The sequence below is a fragment of the Arachis hypogaea genome, chromosome 3, assembly GCF_003086295.3.
Source record: "Arachis hypogaea cultivar Tifrunner chromosome 3, arahy.Tifrunner.gnm2.J5K5, whole genome shotgun sequence".
Classification (NCBI taxonomy): domain Eukaryota; kingdom Viridiplantae; phylum Streptophyta; class Magnoliopsida; order Fabales; family Fabaceae; genus Arachis; species Arachis hypogaea.
Window position 1 is genome coordinate 113954739 of NC_092038.1, and position 20871 is coordinate 113975609.

Below are 20871 nucleotides of genomic sequence, written 5' to 3' on the forward strand. Positions count from 1 at the left end.
CGACCCGGTATATTTGCTCGTAGTTATGCGGAATTAAAATTTTTCCGTATCAAGTTTTTGGCACCATTACCGGGGATTAATTGTGATTAACAAACTACCGATGGTTGATTATCTAGATTAGACATTTTTTCTCTTTTTTTGTCATTCAATTTCTTTTAAGTTCTATTTTCTCTTGCTAGTAAGGCGTACTAACCTGTGTTCCTTACTAACTATTTAATATTGCAGCTTTAGTTCGATAGCGCGTTTGAATCTTTAATAAAAAGTCAGAAAATGTTTTCAACTCATTAGAAATTATATATCACACATCACCAAGTAATAATAATCACATAATTACTAATAATAATAAATCTTATACAAGTAAATCAAAATAAAGATCAGATACAATACCTATCCCTCTGTATAAAATAAAAATTTTAAGCAACAAACGAGGAAACTCTATAAAAGTAACTTAACTAAGCAAAGTCAATAATCGCCCGTAACTTCAAACTAAGTCTTCGAACCTGTGTCACTGAAACGGTGGAAGATATTGGGTGAGAACAAACCACACATTCTCAGTAGGAATGGGAATATCATCAAAGCAAAGAAATACTTGCAAATAGAATTAGTTTCATTTTAAAAGTGGTTTATCCTTGAAATAACCTTTTGAAAAATGCTTTATGGAAAGTATTACTTTGAAAATCTGTAAAGAAACTTCTTTAGTTTACAAAATAGTACGGTGAGTAGTTTAAAATTGAGAAGGACCATAAGCGTGTCAAAAGGGCTTCCTACCCGATAACCCACTCCATTCAAATCTGAAACTGGGTATAGCTACAACATACATTCTCAAGCTTTTATCCAAGACTCCGTTCAACCTATCTCTTTCCATTACCACAGTCTATCAGCATATAACTCACAATTCAGTATTAAACTCAATTTTTAGCAAACATCTCCTGATCAATATCAAGTACAACCCTCAGTATCACCACTTCTAGCACGAGGGATCTCTCAGTTGTACAAACACAAACAATATAGACAAGTAATACAAAAGTAGATTTAGGTAAGGCAAATAGCACATAATCACATAGTATGGCATATACAATTAGGCAAACCAATACAATTAAGCAAACTCAAACAATTCAAGCATATGCAAATGATGTATGCCTACCCTATGGCTGATAATATCATCTGTCGTTTACAAAGCCAACCCGACATGTCCTGGTAGCTAACCATTGGACAGTCCCTATGAGCACACATCCCCAAGCTCAAAATCATAATCAATCAAAATAAAATATCCATGGGGGAGAGCTCATCCGGAAAGGTGTAAGTGTCCGGCCACATCTTACAATGCAGGGTCAACAGAATCTCGGATCTCAACTTGGAGCAAGTGGAGCTGACCCACTGCATCTACCCAAGGAAATTCGAAACTCAGATAGTTTCACAAATTTTAAATCAAGCTTAACTGGGAGCAAGTGGGGGCTAACCACTGCATCTATCCCAGGAGTCTCAAACCAAACCCGGAGCAAGTGGAGTCACTCCACTGCATCTACATAGGCAGGTATATCTCACCATGTCCCAGAGCAAGCAGAATCACTCTACTGCATCTACCCAGGCAGGTGTATCTCACCACATCCTGGAGCAAGTAGAATCACTCCACTGCATCTACCCAGGCAGGTGCATCACAATCAGAATCATATTCAATATCATTTCATAATCATAATCAATCTCATCATCGATCTCACTCTCAATCTCATATTAAATCTCTCTCTTAAAATCATATTAAATCTCATTCTCAATTTCATATTCAATCTCATTCTCAATCTCGTATTCAATCTCATTCTCAATGTCAATATTATTAAACTCGCCTATCATCATCCTTTATCATCATATTTAATTACTATTCATCATTATAATCACTCTCAGTCTTAAGCATAACCTTCAAACTCACACTCCTATTCCCAAACCTTTGAATTTATAATTAATTTACTTATTAGAATCCTTGGATAGTTACCCAAATCTCTTCTCATTATTATAAAAACCAAATAAGTTAAAATCATAAATCAACCAAATCATAAAAATCCGATCCTCTTTGAAATCCTTTAAAACATTTGAATCTTATCTCTTTTGACAATTAATTCCAACCAAACTCAGTTTTTGAAATCATAACCAAATTAGCTCTAAATTCTTAGAAAAATTTCGGTAGCACCTCTCCTAAAAACTGGAGTTTGCCATCCATCACGGGTCCCCTCTTTTCTACTTCAACTCAACAAAACTAACGTTTCAAGTCAACATTTTCAAATCCATCATTTAAGACTAATCATTATCAATTTAAATCAAAGAAAAACAAAATCCAAAGATTCAATTCATTTCATCCAAAAATCCAGAAATCAACCAATTCGATAATAACACAACATATCAATCTCAACAGAAAATCATCCACATCACAGGCATTAATCCATTTGCATTAATCTACTAAACTTATCAGGTATTCAAAGCCCCAAAACATTTTCTAATTAAAACAAAACCTACCTCAATTAGCCGTAATTGAAAAATTTAAATGCAGAAAACCCAATATTACAAATCCATAGCAGCAGCGGTGCTCCATCAGATCCAAGCACATGTTCTTAGCTTCGATGGTGACTTAGTAGCAGTTTCCAAACAGAGCCGACAGCTACCTCCAGTAACGGCGACGATAAGGTAATTTACAATAATCACTTTATCCAATACAAGCAGTTTCAGTGACAAGCTTCAAAGTAGAAACAAATTGGAAGAACAAGGAATCAGAATCAGGGCAGAGCTTACCAAAACAGTAGTGGTTCTATTGGTGGTTTCCTGGGCAGCTCGAATGTTGGTTCCTGGTGGCAGAGGGCTCCAGAAACTTGTAGAACCCAGCGACAGAGGCAGAACAGGGGATAAAAATGAGCACTGACATGGATGAATTGCTTCAGAACCAGAACAATATCCTCAGCAAGCTCCAACGACCTTCCCGGAGATAGCTACAGCGGCACAGTGGTTTGGCGATGGCGTTACAGCCCTTGTCGAGCTGCGGCGTCAGCAGCGATGATGTCTCTCAGTACGGTCGCGTTCTGTTTGGTGACGGCCAAGCCTCCTTCCCAGCGATGGCATTCGGGCTCCCTTCCTCACCGGCGGCTGAAGCTTCATCGACGGTGAAAAACCCTAGTAGTAGCATGATGACAAGTCATCTTATGCTAGTTTTACAAGCATTTTTCATTATTTTCATTAGGTTTTATGCACTTTCTTATACCATAAGTAAGTAATTGGATTGGATTTTCATGATTATCTTGAATCAATCAAACATCATTCATTTTACACAAAGATCTAGTGATTTTGGTGAGACTTTGATTTGTTGTTTGGTTGCTTGTAGGTGAAGAAATGGTGAAAAGAGGAATTTTTGGCACACTTTTGAAGTTTGAGCACACTTTGGACCTTAGGCCACGCTTTAAAAACCGTGGCGCATCGAAGCTCACACGGAGCGCCCAAGAGGAAGCACCAAATGGTGCAGCAAAAGCAAAGGCCAAGGCATAGCGTTCAAGGAAGAGAACGCTACATTGCCTTCCCTTCACTTTTTCGTGCCTCATCAAGAAAATCAAAGCGATGCACAATAGGAGAACCAAGGCTCGAAGAGGGAACCAGCGCATGCCAAGGAATAACGCTCATAAGACTGAACATAGTGCTCATTCACTTCACCTTTTTCGTGACATCCTTGGCAAGGAAACAAGGGAGCAAGGCCAGCGCTAAAAGGGTGCAACGTAGCGCTCGAAGAGGGGAACCAATCAAGGCTAAGTGCATCAAGACAAGAAGGAGTAGCGCTAAAAAATTCGAGCGTAGCACTCCCTTTTGCTCACTTTTTCGAGCTTGGAACCAAGGGAAGCCAAGCATGCACAAAGCAAAACACAAGGGTAGTGTTTGAAAAAGGCAACGTAACGCTTCCTTTTGCTACCTTTCTCGTGCTCTTGGAACCAAGAAAATTTGAGTTCAAAGCAAACCAAAGCAGCGTTCACAATTTGAATGTAGCATTCACTTAGTGAACGCTATGTACAAGGAGCTATGGGAAAGGAGGCTTGGCACATGACAAGGCTAAGTGAACGTAGCGTTCACAAAACCAAACGGAGCGCTCCCCTGGGAGCTGACCCATACCTCCAACTTATTTGAACCAAGGCCAACCGGACCCATCTCTCTTCAAATCCAAAAACCAAAAGGCCCACTCCAAGCTTTGAAGACCAAAAAATAGAAAGTGTATAAATAGGAGTTAATTCAATTTGTAAAGGACCTTTTTGCTCATTTTTAGTTTTCATTTCTAATTTTTATTTGTCTTTGAATTTGGGATTTGGGAATTGGATCTAGCTTTCTGTTTTCATTTTTCTTTTCTTCTACAACTTCTACTGTCTGTTCTTGGATTTTGAGTTGCGATTGAAGAGCTCCATTGATTCTAAATCTGGGAATCATCTTTCATTTTTCTTCTCAATTATTCTAAGAATTGGATCTAAGTTTCATTTACTGGTTTTCTTTTCATTTCTTCTACAATTATTTTTCTGCTTAATCAAGAGAGCAATTGAGATCTAGATCCGTTTTCTAATCTCATTTCTCTTCTTTGATCTTCAATTTCTCCTTAGGATTTCATAATTGAATCTAGTTTTCTTGCTGTTTGTTTTTTCAAGAAATTTTCCTTTCTGTTTTGCTACTGAACTGAATCCCTTCATCTAATAGCTTTTTGAGTTGCTTCAATTTATATTTTTTGGTTGAATTCTGAATCCCAGCACCCAAATCTCTTTTACTGTTCAAGCAATTTACATTTCTCTGAAATTTAGATTTAGAAAATTTAAATTTCTTGCACTTTAAGTTTCTGCAATTTACATTTCTTGCCATTTAAGTTTCAACTCATTTACTTTCTTGCACTCTAAGTTTCATGCAATTTACTCTTTCTACACTTTAGATTTTGTCAATTTTGTAAAGGACCTTTTTGCTCATTTTTAGTTTTCATTTCTAATTTTTATTTGTCTTTGAATTTGGGATTTGGGAATTGGATCTAGCTTTCTGTTTTCATTTTTCTTTTCTTCTACAACTTCTACTGTCTGTTCTTGGATTTTGAGTTGCGATTGAAGAGCTCCATTGATTCTAAATCTGGGAATCATCTTTCACTTTTCTTCTCAATTATTCTAAGAATTGGATCTAAGTTTCATTTACTGGTTTTCTTTTCATTTCTTCTACAATTATTTTTCTGCTTAATCAAGAGAGCAATTGAGATCTAGATCCGTTTTCTAATCTCATTTCTCTTCTTTGATCTTCAATTTCTCCTTAGGATTTCATAATTGAATCTAGTTTTCTTGCTGTTTGTTTTTTCAAGAAATTTTCCTTTCTGTTTTGCTACTGAACTGAATCTCTTCATCTAATAGCTTTTTGAGTTGCTTCAATTTATATTTTCTGGTTGAATTCTGAATCCCAACACCCAAATCTCTTTTACTGTTCAAGAAATTTACATTTCTCTGAAATTTAGATTTAGAAAATTTAAATTTCTTGCACTTTAAGTTTCTGCAATTTACATTTCTTGCCATTTAAGTTTCAGCTCATTTACTTTCTTGCACTCTAAGTTTCATGCAATTTACTCTTTCTACACTTTAGATTTTGTCAATTTCCCCTCTCCCTTTCATTTACATGCAATTTAACTTCTGTTAATCAAAATTCACTGAAATTATCAACTATTTGCTTAACTAAATTCATCACCTAACTAAAATTTCTCAATCCATCAATCTCTCTGGGATCGACCTCACTCTTGTGAGTAATTACTACTTGATGCGACCCGGTACATTTGCTGGTGAGTTTGTGTGGAATTGTTTTTCCCTCATCACAGCAGCGGCAGGAGTTGCTTCAACAGCAGCACCTAAGTGCGGCAATGGCACGGTGGCGACGTAGTAGAGGCTCCCTCCTCCCCTGGGCCTCACACGGTTCCTCCTTCCTCCTTGAACAGCATCGACGGCATCCCTCTTCGTCGGCAATAATGGCGGCAGTGGTGGCGAGGTGGGCTGGACACGATGTAACTCCGTTCACGGTGCGTGGGTGTGTGACGGACGGAGTGTGGGCTGAGTGGGTATGGTGTCCTAAGTGTGTGTGTGCCGCGGTGAAGCTGAGAGAGAGAAGGTGAGTTCGTGTGTGTGTTGAGGGTGATAATAATGAGGGGTGTAGTGCTGAGGAGAGTGGGAGAGGGTTAGGGTTTCTCATTTAATTCAGGAATTATGGTTAGAAATTAGGGATTTTATAAAAGAATATGGATAGATATGAATAGATATTTTGATAAAATTGGAGGATAGAGTAATTTTAAAACCAAATATACTCTCTTAAAAATATTTAAGAACATTATTTATCAACATATTGCTAAGTTGTATTAATTATTTCTAATTTAAATTATAAAATAAGAATATTAATCACATTTTTATAAAATATAGTTTAAACTCAATTTACCAAAATTTGCTTTAATTATCTTTAATAAAATAAGTTCTAAGATTAAAGTCTTTAATGAATAAATAAATTGAATTTCGTTCATAATAAGATTTTCTAAAAATTTCGGGTCTTACATAAGGTGTTTGTATTATTGTCTCACTAAGAATTCCTTAGTTGCGACATAAGGAACTTCAATTTCTCTTGGTGAGTGTGTTTGATACAAAATATTTTCATATACGAATGGAGGTTACCTCATTTTTTGATCAAGAAAATTTCATGGGATATTTCTTACCACCACAAAATGATTTAAGTCATTATCCTAATGGTGGCTGGGAATTTCAACAAGGAATTATAGAGTATGAGCAATCAAACCAAATGGGATATTTCTCAGGGCCACAAAATAATTCATATTTTGATGAATTTAACAACTACTCAGGTTGTGGCTAGAAAGATCAAAACCAAAGAGATTTTAATGCTCCACATTCTATTCATCAAGAGAATCATCACTTGATTGTGCCTTAAATACATTCATGCAAAATTGTCCAATCCCACCTCAAGATTTTTCATATCAAAACTCTTCATCACTTGAGTATGCCTCAGCACAAAATTCCTTTCAAAATCTATACAATTTACTTCAGCAACCACAATTCATTTTACTATGCACAAACCTCATTTTAGAATCCACAAAATTTATTTTGCTACCCACAAAACTCATTCTATACCCCTTCAAAACAACTTTACCACAACACACACATATTCACAGAAGTATTATCAACCTTCATCTCTTGAGCTAACAGTAGAAGATCACCTTCAAAGGTCCAGAGAATCCTTGGAAAGAGAAGAACAATCCTAGAAAAAACAAGAAATCTTCTTCCAAGGAGAGAGGTCTCCTAGAAGCATGGAGAGAGGTCTCCACCTCGGGTGACATTGATGAGAGAACTCTTTGAAGAATAAGAAGAGAAGCTAGAGGAAAGGGAGTTATTGGTGGAGAGGAATCAGAGGAAGAGAACCAGGAAATGGAAGGAAATGCTCCTAATCCACCAGAGAGAGTGGCTAACAACAGTGGCCAGTCTCAAAGGAGGGTTCTACCCTCCTACACTTTTCCTAATCCAAGGCACTGTGGGAGTAGCATTCTTACTCCCAATATCAATGCAAACAACTTTGAAGAAGCCTCAACTCATCACTCTCGTGCAGAACAATTGTTCCTATGGAGGAGGCCCACTTGAAGATCCAAACCAACACTTATCCACCTTTCTGAGGATATGTGACACAGTGAAAACCAATGGTGTGCATCTTGACATTTACAAATTATTACTGTTTCCATTTTCCTTGAGAGACAAAGCTACTCAATGGTTGGAGTCATTTCCAAGAGAAAGCATCAACAATTGGGAAGATCTAGTGAACAAGTTCTTAGCCAAGTTCTACCCCCCTAAAGGATCATCAGACTCAAAACAGAAGTCCAAACATTCACTCAGATGGATGGAGAGTCATTGTATGAGGCATGGGAGAGATACAAAGCTCTAATCAGGAAGTGCCCACCAGAAATATTCAGTGAATGGGATAGACTCCAAAACTTCTATGAAGGATTGACATTGAGAGTCAAGAAGCACTTGATTACTCTGCTGGAGGCTCAGTACAACTCATGAAGACAACTGAAGAGGCTCAAAATCTCATTGACACTGTAACAAACAACCAATACTTCTATGGTCATCAGAGGCAATGCCAACCAGCTCAAAGGAAGGTGTATTGGAGCTTAAAGGTGTGGACACTATTTTAGCTCAAAACAAGGTGATGCACCAACAAATCTAGCAGCAAATGGAGATGATGACCAAGAGGATTGATGGCCTCCAAGTTGCAGTAGTAAATACAAGTCAACCATCACCCACATGGGTGCAAAATGAAGAAAACCAAGAAGATCAGCAGCAGGAACAAGTTCAATATGTGCACAACCAAGGTTCTGGATCAAATGACTTTCATGGAGATACCTACAATCCTTCCTGGAGAAACCACCCAAACCTGAGATGGGGAGACAGTCAAAACCAGCAACCATGGCAAAGAAACTCAAACCAAAATAACTCTAGAAACACAAACCACCAAAACCATCAAAACACTAACCAAAACCAGTACAGAAAATCACAAAATAACCAACCTCAACCAACCACTATCCACCCAACAATTCATCCACTAACTAAAATAACTATCATCCACCCTCAACCACATCCTACAACCAACTACAACCACCCCAAAGTCTCAAAGGATCCCCAACTTGGAGATACTGATGGAAAAGATGATGAAGCATCAGGAGATAACCAGCAAGAACTATGAAGCCTCAATGAGAAACTTAGAAAGGTAGATTGGATAACTGTCTAAGCAAGCAGTAATTGAAAGACCAACCAGTTCACTCCCAAGTGATACCATTCCTAATCCTAAAGAAGAATGCAAGGCTATCCAATTGAGGAGTGGAAGAACTTTGGTGAATGACAAAGAAGCCACCAAGAAGCCAACAAAAGATGACAAGACCAGCAGTAAAGAGCAAGTGACAATTGAAGAAAAGAACCAAGAGAAGCTCAAGGAGAAAGTGGAACCTCAAGCTTCAAAGAAGGGGAAGCAAATCATGGAGGAGCCATCACAAGAACAGAGGACAATGGTGAAGACATACACTCCCGCTATTCCATACCCTCAAAGGTTTAACAAGGAGATCAAAAACCAACAATTCCCTAAGTTCTTAGAGGTATTCAAGAAGCTAAAGATTAATATTTCACTTGCTGAAGCTCTAGAACAAATGCCTCTATATGCTAAATTCCTCAAAGAGTTCATCAACAAGAAAAGGAGTTGGAATGAGAAGGAGATGTTAATTCTAACACAAGAATGCAGCGTTGTCATCCAAAGAGGCCTTCTTCCAAAGCTCAAAGATCCAGGAAGCTTCATCCTATCCTGCACTATAGGCAACAGAACATTGGATAAAGCTCTCTATGACTTAGGAGCTAGTATCAATTTGATGCCCCTCTCATTAATGAAAAAGCTTGCAATAGAGAAAGTCAAGCCTACCAGAATGTCACTCCAAATGGCTGACAGATCACTCAAGATAGCAAATGGGGTTGTGGAAAATTTATTAGTGAAGATTGGAGAGTTCATTTTCCCTACTGACTTTGTTATCCTGGACATGGAAGAAGAGGGACACAGTTCGATTATATTGGGACGGCCTTTCTTAGCAACAGCAAGAGCCATCATTGATGTGGAGAAAGGGGAGATGACACTCAGGGTGCATGATGAAAAGATGATCATCAATGTCTTCAAGGCCATGCAATACCCTCTAGAGAAGGAGGGGCATATGAGAGTGGAGATGATAGAAGAAATGGAGGAGGAGCTACTGGAAGATGACAACCAGGAGGAACAAGAAGAGGAAATAGAGGTGGAACAAGAGTTCATAGAAGAGGAAGTGGTAGAAATCTCCATTGAAGGCAAGGAAGAGGAGAAGCCAAAACAAGAGTTAAAGCTTCTTCCCCCTCATCTCAAATACGTGTTTCTTAGAGAAACAGAGGCCCTGCCAGTGATCAGAAACTCCTCATTGAACATGGAAGAAGAAATAAAGCTGATTGAAGTGTTAAAAGCTCACAAGACAGCCTTGGGTTGGACAATTGATGATATCAAAGGCATCAGCCCTGCCATTTGTATGCATAAAATTCTATTGGAGGAAGATTCAAAGCCTATAGTTCAACCCCAAAGAAGACTTAACCTAACCATGAAGGAGGTGGTTCAGAAAGAAGTGATGAAGCTATGGAATGCTGGGATAATCTTTCCAATCCCTGACAGCTCATGGGTCAGTCCGGTTCAAGTTGTACCAAAGAAGGGAGGAATGACAGTTATCTCCAATAAGAAGAATAAGTTGATTCCTACCAGGACAGTGACTGGGTGGAGGATGTGCATAGATTATAGAAGACTGAATGATGCTACAAGGAAAGATCATTTTCCTCTCCCATTCATCGACCAGATGCTGGAAAGATTGGCTGGCCATGCCTATTATTGCTTCCTGGATGGGTACTCTGGGTACAATCAAATAGTGGTGGATCCCAAGGATCAAGAAAAGACTTCCTTCACCTGTCCATTTGGAGTTTTCGCTTACAGAAGGATATCCTTTGGTCTGTGTAATGCCCCTGCAACCTTTCAAAGGTGTATGCTTTCTATATTCTTTGACATGGTGGAAACATTTTTAGAAGTCTTGATGGATGATTTTTCTGTCTTTGGCAATTCATTAACACTTGCTTGCATCATTTAACTCTTATTTTGAAAAGATGCCAAGAAACTAACCTGGTATTGAATTGGGAGAAATGCCATTTCATAGTTCCTGAAGGGATAGTTCTTAGGCATAAAGTTTCAAGCAAAGGTATAGAAGTTGACAAAGTTAAAATAGAAATCATTGAAAAGCTTCCTATACCTGTTAATGTGAAAGCAGTAAGGAGTTTTCTTGGGCATGCTGGCTTTTACAGGAGGTTCATCAAAAATTTTTCAAAAATAGCAAAACCATTGAGCAATTTGCTAATGATTGATAGTCCTTTCATCTTTGATGACAATTGCAAGCATGCCTTTGAAACTTTAAAGAGAAAACTCATTACAGCACCAATTATCACACCCCTGATTGGGAATTACCTTTTGAACTTATGTGTGATGCAAGTGACTTTGTAATTGGTGCTGTATTGGGGCAAAAGAAAGACAAACTGCACCATGTTATATATTATGCTAGCAAGGTGTTAAATGAAGCACAGAAAAATTATACCACCACTGAGAAAGAGCTTTTGGCAATTATATATGCATTTAATAAATTTAGACAATACTTGATTGGTTCAAAGATTATAGTGTATACTGATCATGCTGCTCTCAAGTATCTAATGTCTAAATAGGATTCAAAGCCAAGGCTTATTAGGTGGGTGCTGCTACTACAAGAGTTTGATATTAAAGTGAGAGATAGGAAAGGGAATGAAAACCAAGTAGCAGACCATTTGTCAAGAATATCACAAGAAGCTAATCAAGCTCCACACTTAGTGAATGAAAGCTTTCCAGATGAACACCTCCTACAAATCCACAAGCTCCATGGTTTGCAGACATTGTGATGAGCGGATAATTTATACGCTTTTTGGCATTGTTTTTAGTATGTTTTTAGTATAATCTAGTTAGTTTTTAGTATATTTTTATTAGTTTTTAGTTAAAATTCACTTTTCTGGACTTTACTATGAGTTTGTGTGTTTTTCTGTGATTTCAGGTATTTTCTGGCTAAAATTGAGGGTTCTGAGCAAAAATCTGATTCTGAGACTGAAAAGGACTGCAGATGCTGTTGGATTCTGACCTCCCTGCACTCGAAGTGGATTTTCTGGAGCTACAGAAGCCCAATTGGCGCGCTCTCAACGGCATTGGAAAGTAGACATCCTGGGCTTTCCAGCAATATATGAAAGTCCATACTTTGCCCAAGATTTGATGGCCCAAACCGGCGTGGCAATTCGGCCTCAATATTTCCAGCGTTTAACGCTGGAACTGGCATGAAACTTGGAGTTAAACGCCCAAACTGGCATGAAAGCTGGCGTTTAACTCCAGAAAAGGTCTCTACACGAAAATGCTTCATTGCTCAACCCAAGCACACACCAAGTGGGCCCGGAAGTGGATTTTTAAGTCATTTACTCATCTCTGTACACCCTAGGCTACTAGTTTACTATTAATAGGATCATTTGACATTGTATCTGTACCTCATGACACTTTACACGTTTTCTTTGTGTATCTTCCACGGCATGAGTCTCTAAACCCCATGGTTGGGGGTGAGGAGCTCTGCTGTGTCTTGATGGATTAATGCAATTACTACTGTTTCTCATTCAATCATGCTTGCTTCCATTCTAAGATAATACTTGTTCTTAACCCGGATGAATGTGATGATCCGTGACAATCATCATCATTCTCAACTATGAACGCGTGCCTGACAACCACCTCCGTTCTACCTTAGATTAAGTAGTTATCTCTTGGATTCTTTAATCGGAATCTTCGTGGTATAAGCTAGAACTGATGGCGGCATTCAAGAGAATCCGGAAGGTCTAAACCTTGTCTGTGGTATTCTGAGTAGGATTCAATGATTGAATGACTGTGACGAGCTTCAAACTCCTGAAGGCGGGGCGTTAGTGACAGACGCAAAAGAATCACTGGATTCTATTCCGGCCTGATCGAGAACCGACAGATGATTAGCCATGCTGTGACAGAGCATAGGAACATTTTCACTGAGAAGATGGGAGGTAGCCATTGACAACGGTGAAACCCTACATACAGCTTGCCATGGAAGGAGCCTTGCGTGTTTGATGAAGAAGACAGTAGGAAAGCAGAGATTCAGAAGATGGAGCACCTCCAAAACCTCAACCTATTCTCCATTACTGCAAAACAAGTAATCATTTCATGTTCTTTTGTTTTTTTTCACAATCAATCCTGATAATTTCTGATATCCTGACTAAGATTTACAAGATAACCATAGCTTGCTTCAAGCCGACAATCTCCGTGGGATCGACCCTTGCTCACGCAAGGTATTACTTGGACGACCCAGTGCACTTGCTGGTTAGTTGTGCGGAGTTGCAAAAGTGTGATTGCAATTTCGTGCACCAAGTTTTTGGCGCCGTTGCCGGGGATTGTTCGAGTTTGGACAACTGACGGCTTATCTTGTTGCTTAGATTAGGACTATTTTGTTTTTGTTGGTTTAGAGTCTTTTAGTTGAGTCTAGTTTCATATTTTAAGTTTGGTGTCAATTGCATGCTTTTGTTTTTCTTTTAATTTTCGAATTTGCATGTTTTTAGTCTCCTTTTGATCTTTAAAAATTCTAAGTTTGGTGTCCTCTTTGTGTTTTTCCTTAAAAATTTTCGAAAATTAGTGTTTGATTTTCTAAAAATTTTAAGTTTGGTGTCATTTTGTTGTTTTTCTCTTTCCTCTTTTCAAAAATCAAATCTTTTTCATAAAAATTTTTCAATCATATCTTTTTAATTGCTCTTTTCAAAATCTTTTTAATTAACTAATTGATTTAGTTCTCAATTTGCTTTGATCTTATTTTCTTTTTGATTTTCGAATTTTTATCTTAATTTCCTTTTATTTTATTTTATTTTTTTTCGTTTAAATCAAAAAAAAAAAATAAATATATCTATTTGCAATCCATTATGGATCTAAGTGGAATTGATCAGTCCAAAAGGACTCTGGGGTCATATGCTAACCCCGTTACAGCTGCATTTGGGAGTAGCATATGTACACCTCCCATCAAAGCAAGCAGCTTTGAGCTAAATCCTCAACTCATTATCATAGTGCAGCAAAATTGCCAGTATTCCGGTCTTCCACAGGAAGAGCCTACTGAGTTTCTGGCACAGTTCTTACAAATTGCTGACACAGTACATGATAAAGAGGTGGATCAGGATGTCTACAGATTACTACTGTTTCCATTTGCTGTAAAAGATCAAGCTAAAAGGTGGTTGAATAACCAACCTACAGCAAGCATAAAGACATGGAAATAGTTATCAGACAAATTCCTGAATCACTTTTACCCTCCAAAAAGGATGACACAGTTAAGGCTAGACATCCAAGGCTTTAAACAAGAGGATAATGAATCCCTTTATAATGCCTGGGAGAGGTATAGAGGTATGCTAAGAAAATGCCCCTCTGAAATGTTTTCAGAGTGGGTACAGTTAGACATCTTCTACTATGGGCTTACAGAAAAAGCTCAGATGTCTTTAGACCACTCAGCTGGTGGATCTATACACATGAGGAAGACAATTGAAGAAGCTCAAGAGCTTATAGACACTGTTGCTAGAAACCAATATTTGTACTCTAGCAATGAGTTCTCTCCAAAAGAGGAAGTCATGGCAGTAGTCACTGACCCTAATCCTCAAGAACAGATAATTGAGCTTAATCAACAATTGCTCCTGATGACAGAACAGTTAGCAGACTTTAAAGAGATGCTCCATGAAACTAAAGTTGCTAACAAGAGCATAGAACTGCAGTTGAATCAAGCAAAACAGCAAATATCCAAACAGATAACAGAGGAATGTCAAGCAGTTCAACTGAGGAGTGGGAAGACACTGAATAACACTGCTCAAAAGAGCAAAAAGCCAAACAAGGAACAATTGACAGAGGATAACCAAGCCACTGTTCAAAATCCCTCTGAGGACAGTAAGAGCCCAGAGAGGAATGTTATTGGCGTTCAAACGCCAGAAAGGGAAGGGAAGCTGGCGTTAAACGCCCATTCCTTGCCCAGTTCTGGCGTTCAAACGCCAGAAAAGGGGAAAAAGTTGGCGTTAAACGCCCATTTTCCACCCAATCCTGGCGTTCATACGCCAAGGGGTGATCAGACACCTGAGAGTGCTGACAGTAATCCCTCTAACAAGGCTTCTTCAACCACTTCTGTAAGGAATAAACCTGCAGCATCTAAGGTTGAAGAATATAAAGCCAAGATGCCTTATCCTCAGAAACTCCGCCAAGCGGAGCAGGATAAGCAATTTGCCCGCTTTGCAGACTATCTAAGGACTCTTGAAATAAAGATTCCGTTTGCAGAGGCACTTGAGCAAATACCTTCTTATGCTAAGTTCATGAAAGAAATCTTAAGTCATAAGAAGGATTGGAGAGAAACTGAAAAAGTGTTTCTCACTGAAGAATGCAGTGCAGTCATATTAAAGAGCTTACCAGAAAAGCTTCAAGATCTAGGAAGCTTTATGATACCATGCACATTAGAGGGTGCTTGCACCAAGACAGCCCTATGTGATCTTGGAGCAAGCATCAATCTAATACCTGCATCCACTATCAGAAAGCTTGGGTTGACTGGAGAAGTCAAACCAACCCGGATATGCCTCCAACTTGCTGATGGCTCCATTAAATATCCATCAGGCATAATAGAGGATATGATTGTCAAGGTTGGGCCATTCGCCTTTCCAACTAACTTTGTGGTGCTGGAAATGGAGGAGCACAAGAGTGCAACTCTCATTCTAGGAAGACCTTTCCTAGCAACTGGACGAACTCTCATTGATGTACAAAAAGGGGAAGTAACCTTGAGAGTCAATGAGGATGAGTTCAAGTTAAATGCTGTAAAAGCCATGCAGCATCCAGACACACCAAATGACTGCATGGGCGCTGACATTATTGACTCTCTGGTAGAAGAGATCAATATGGCTGAAAGCCTAGAATCAGAGCTTGAAGACATCTTCAAGGATGCTCAACCTGATCAAGAAGAACCAGAGGAAACAAAGGAATTTTCGAAAATTCCTCAGGAGGAGGATAAACCTCCCAAGCCTGAACTCAAACCACTACCACCATCCCTGAAGTATGTATTTCTGGGAGAGGGTGACACTTTTCCAGTGATTATAAGCTCTGCTTTAAATCCACAGGAAGAGGAAGCACTGATTCAAGTGCTAAGGACACACAAGACAGCTCTTGGGTGGTCCATAAGTGACCTTAAAGGCATTAGCCCAGCTAGATGCATGCACAAAATCCTATTGGAGGATAATGCCAAACCAGTGGTCCAACCACAGAGGAGGCTAAATCCAGCCATGAAGGAGGTGGTGCAGAAAGAGGTCACTAAATTACTAGAGGCTGGGATTATTTATCCTATTTCTGATAGCCCCTGGGTGAGCCCTGTCCAAGTTGTTCCCAAAAAGGGAGGCATGACAGTGGTTCATAATGAAAAAAATGAACTGGTTCCTACAAGGACAGTCACAGGGTGGCGCATGTGTATTGACTACAGAAGGCTCAATACAGCCACCAGAAAGGATCATTTTCCTTTACCATTCATAGACCAAATGCTAGAAAGACTAGCTGGTCATGATTATTACTGCTTTTTGGATGGCTATTCAGGTTATAACCAAATTGCAGTAGATCCTCAGGACCAAGAGAAAACAGCATTTACTTGCCCTTCTGGCGTGTTTGCCTACAGAAGGATGCCTTTTGGTCTGTGTAATGCTCCTGCAACCTTTCAGAGATGCATGTTGTCCATCTTCTCTGATATGGTGGAGAAATTTCTGGAAGTCTTCATGGATGACTTCTCAGTGTATGGAGACTCATTCAGCTCCTGTCTTAACCACCTAGCACTTGTCCTGAAAAGGTGCCAAGAGACTAATCTGGTTTTAAACTGAGAGAAATGTCACTTTATGGTGACTGAAGGAATTGTCCTTGGGCACAAAATTTCAAGCAGGGGAATAGAGGTGGATAAGGCAAAGGTAGAGGTAATTGAAAAATTACCACCACCTGCCAATGTTAAGGCAATCAGAAGCTTTCTAGGGCATGCAGGATTCTACAGAAGGTTTATAAAGGATTTTTCAAAAATTGCAAAACCTTTGAGTAACCTGCTAGCTGCTGACACACCATTTGTGTTTGACACACAGTGTCTGCAGGCGTTTGAGACCTTGAAAGCTAAGCTGGTCACAGCACCAGTTATCTCTGCACCAGATTGGACATTGCCATTTGAACTAATGTGTGATGTCAGTGACCATGCCATTGGTGCAGTGTTGGGACAGAGGCATAACAAGCTTCTGCACGTCATTTATTATGCCAGCCGTGTTCTAAATGACGCACAGAAGAATTACACAACCACAGAAAAAGAGTTACTTGCAGTGGTCTATGCCATTGACAAGTTTAGATCCTATCTAGTGGGATCCAAAGTGATTGTGTACACTGACCATGCTGCTCTTAAATACTTACTCACAAAGCAGGATTCAAAACCCAGACTTATAAGATGGGTGTTGCTTCTGCAAGAGTTTGATATAGAAATAAGAGACAGAAAAGGGACAGAGAACCAAGTAGCTGATCATCTGTCCCGAATAGAACCAGTAGCTGGGGCGTCCCTCCCTTCTACTGAGATCTCTGAGACCTTCCCAGATGAGCAACTCTTTGCCATTCAGAAAGCTCCATGGTTTGCAGATATTGCAAACTATAAAGCTGTGAGGTTCATACCCCAGGAGTACAGTAGAGTGCAAAGAAAGAAATTAATTTCAGATGCCAAGTACTACCTCTGGGATGAACCATATCTCTTTAAGAGATGTGCAGACGGAATGATCCGCAGATGTGTACCCAGAGAAGAAGCACAAAGGATCCTATGGCACTGCCATGGATCACAGTATGGAGGACATTTTGGAAGTGAGCGAACAGCCACTAAAGTCCTCCAATGTGGCTTCTACTGGCCTACTCTCTATAAAGATTCACGGATATGCCATGCCTCAACAAGGGATATTAGAGATAGAGTTGTTTGATGTATGGGGCATTGACTTCATGGGGCCATTCCCACCATCATACTCAAACACTTATATTCTGGTGGCAGTGGACTATGTATCTAAGTGGGTAGAAGCAATTGCTACACCCACTAATGATACCAAGACCGTGCTAAAATTCCTCCAGAAACACATCTTCAGCAGGTTTGGTGTTCCCAGAGTACTAATCAGTGACGGGGGCACCCATTTCTGCAATAGACAGCTATACTCTGCTATGGTTAGATATGGAATTAGCCACAAAGTGGCAAGTCCGTATCATCCACAGACAAATGAGCAGGCTGAGGTCTTTAACAGAGAGCTAAAAAGAATCCTGGAATGGACTGTGATAGCCCGAAGAAAAGATTGGGCAAAGAGCTTGGATGATGCTCTGTGGGCATACAGAACAGCATTCAAGACTCCTATAGGAACCTCTCCATACCAACTGGTGTATGGGAAGGCCTGTCATCTGCCCGTGGAACTGGAACATAAAGCCTACTGGGCAACCAGATTCCTAAACATGGATGCTCAGTTAGCTGGTGAAAAAAGATTGCTCCAGCTAAATGAGCTAGAGGAGTTCAGACTCAATGCCTTTGAAAATGCAAAAATTTATAAGGAAAAGGCAAAGAAATGGCATGACAAGAAATTGTCAACCAGAGTCTTTGAGCCAGGACAAAAAGTTCTGCTCTTCAACTCTAGGCTCAGACTGTTTCTAGGAAAACTCAAATCCCGGTGGAGGGGTCCGTATGTGATTACAGGAGTGTCACCATATGGATATGTTGAGCTTCAGGATATTGATTCTGACAAAAAGTTCATTGTTAATGGACAGAGAATCAAGCATTATCTTGAAGGCAATCTTGAGCAGGAATGCTCAGAACTGAGACTTGAGTGATTCTCAGTAAAAGTCCAGCTAAAGACAGTAAAGAAGCGCTTGCTGGGAGGCAACCCAGTCATTAGGAGGTTATATGTTTTGTTTTTATAAAGGCAAGTATCAAAAATGAAGGAATTCACAGAGTTACAGAAGGATTCAGCTCAAAAAGCAGAGAAAAAGAGCTTACTGGCGAAAAAACGCCAGTAAGGGGCATTTTGGGCGTTAAACGCCAGAATGGGTATCATTCTGGGCGTTTAATGCCAGGAATGGTGCCATTTTGGGCGTTAAACGCCAGAATGGGCACCATTCTGGGCGTTTAACGCCAGGTGTGCAGCATCCTGGGCGTTCAGAAAAACGCCCAGTGATAAAGGAATTCTGGCGTTTAACGCCAGCCAGGGCACCTGGCTGGGCGTTAAACGCCCAAAAGGGGCATCAAATGGGCGTTAAACGCCAGAATGGGTGCCATTCTGGGCGTTTAACGCCAGAAAGGTGGGGGGACCACAATTTTGTTTTCAAATCAAATTTTTTTAAACTTTCCTTTTCTTACCCATATTTTTCTACAAAAATACATTTCAATCTCTCATCATTCACTTTCAAATTTTCAAAAATCTAAAATCACTCTTCAAATCTCTCAATTCATTCCCAAATTTTGTTCAAAAAATTTCACCTTTTTTTCAATTTCTTTCCATATCTTCTCAAATCTCCTTTCAAATTTCTCTTTTTTTTTCGAAATCTCCCCTCCCAACCTTATAAATACATGTTTGGCTCCCTCTTTCCACCACACCATTCGAATTTCCTTTTCCTCTCTCTCTCTCTTCTTTCCTTTCTTTTGCTTGAGGACAAGCAAACCTCTAAGTTTGGTGTGCTTTTCCGTGATCACTAAGCCAAGATTCATCAAGATCATGGCTCCTAAGGGAAAACAAACCAATTTAAGAGGAAAGAAAGAGAATAATCCAAAGAATCTTTGGAATCAAGAGAAGTTCTTAACCAAAGAACATGAAGACCATTATCACAAAATAATGGGTCTGAGGTCAGTGATCCCGGAGGTTAAATTTGATCTGAAAGAAGATGAATATCCGGGGATCCAAGAGCAAATTCGAAACAGAGGATGGGAAGTTCTAACCAATCCTGAAATAAAGGTTGGAAGGAACATGGTTCAGGAATTCTACTCAAATCTGTGGCTAACAGATAAGCAGAGAATGACTGGAACTGCTTACCATACCTACAAAACCATGGTCAGAGGGAAAGTTATGTACTTCCATCTGGACAAAATAAGAGAAATCTTCAAACTACCTCAACTGCAAGATGATCCTGAATCCTTTAATAGGAGGATGGTGAGAGCAGATAAAGGGTTGGATCAAGTTCTAGAGGACATATGCCTCCCTGGAACTAAGTGGATAACCAATTCAAAGGGTGTCCCAAACCAACTCAAGAGGGGAGACCTCAAACCAATTGCAAGAGGTTGGCTAGACTTTATTGGGCGTTCCATATTGCCCACTAGCAACCGTTCTGAGGTCACCATCAAGAGAGCAGTGATGATTCATTGCATTATGCTTGGAAAAGAAGTGGAGGTTCATCATGTGATTGCTTGTGAGATCTACACAATTGCAAATAAGAATTCCACTGAAGCCAAATTGGCTTACCCAAACTTGATTTCCTTGCTCTGTAAAGAGGCTGGGGTGAAGATGGGAGTAGATGAGTTCATACCCATTGAACACCCAATCACTAAGAAGTCAATGGAAGGACAAATGCAAGACAACTCTATCAAGAGGAGGGCGCAGGAATTCCTCCCTGAATTCCCAAGAATTGACTACTGGACCAGCCTAGAAGCATCTATGACCAAGTTGCAAGAGACTATGGAGCAACTGAAGGAAGAACAGCAGAATCAGAACTGCATGCTCTGCAAATTGCTGAAGGAACAAGAGAAGCAGGGGCGTGAACTCCAAGAGTTGAAACGCCAAAAGCTCTCCTCTCAAGTTGAGGGAGCATCCACTTCTCAAAATCAAGGTTGTTGAGTACTAACTCTGTGAAAACCTCTATCATTAGGAGCCTATGTTTTTGCGTTTTTTTCTTTTGTTTTGTTTTCTTTTTTTTATTTTTTAGTCTCATCTTATATCTATTTTTGAGTCTTGTTTTTAATTCATAGTTAATAAAATTTAAAATTCATGCCTTAAAGCTATGAATGTCCTATGAATCCATCACCTCTCTTAAATGAAAAATGCTTTAATCACAAAAGAACAAGAAGTACAAGGTTTCGAAATTTATCCTTGAAACTAGTTGAATTAGTTTGATGTGGTGACAATGATTTTTGTTTTCCGAATGAATGCTTGAACA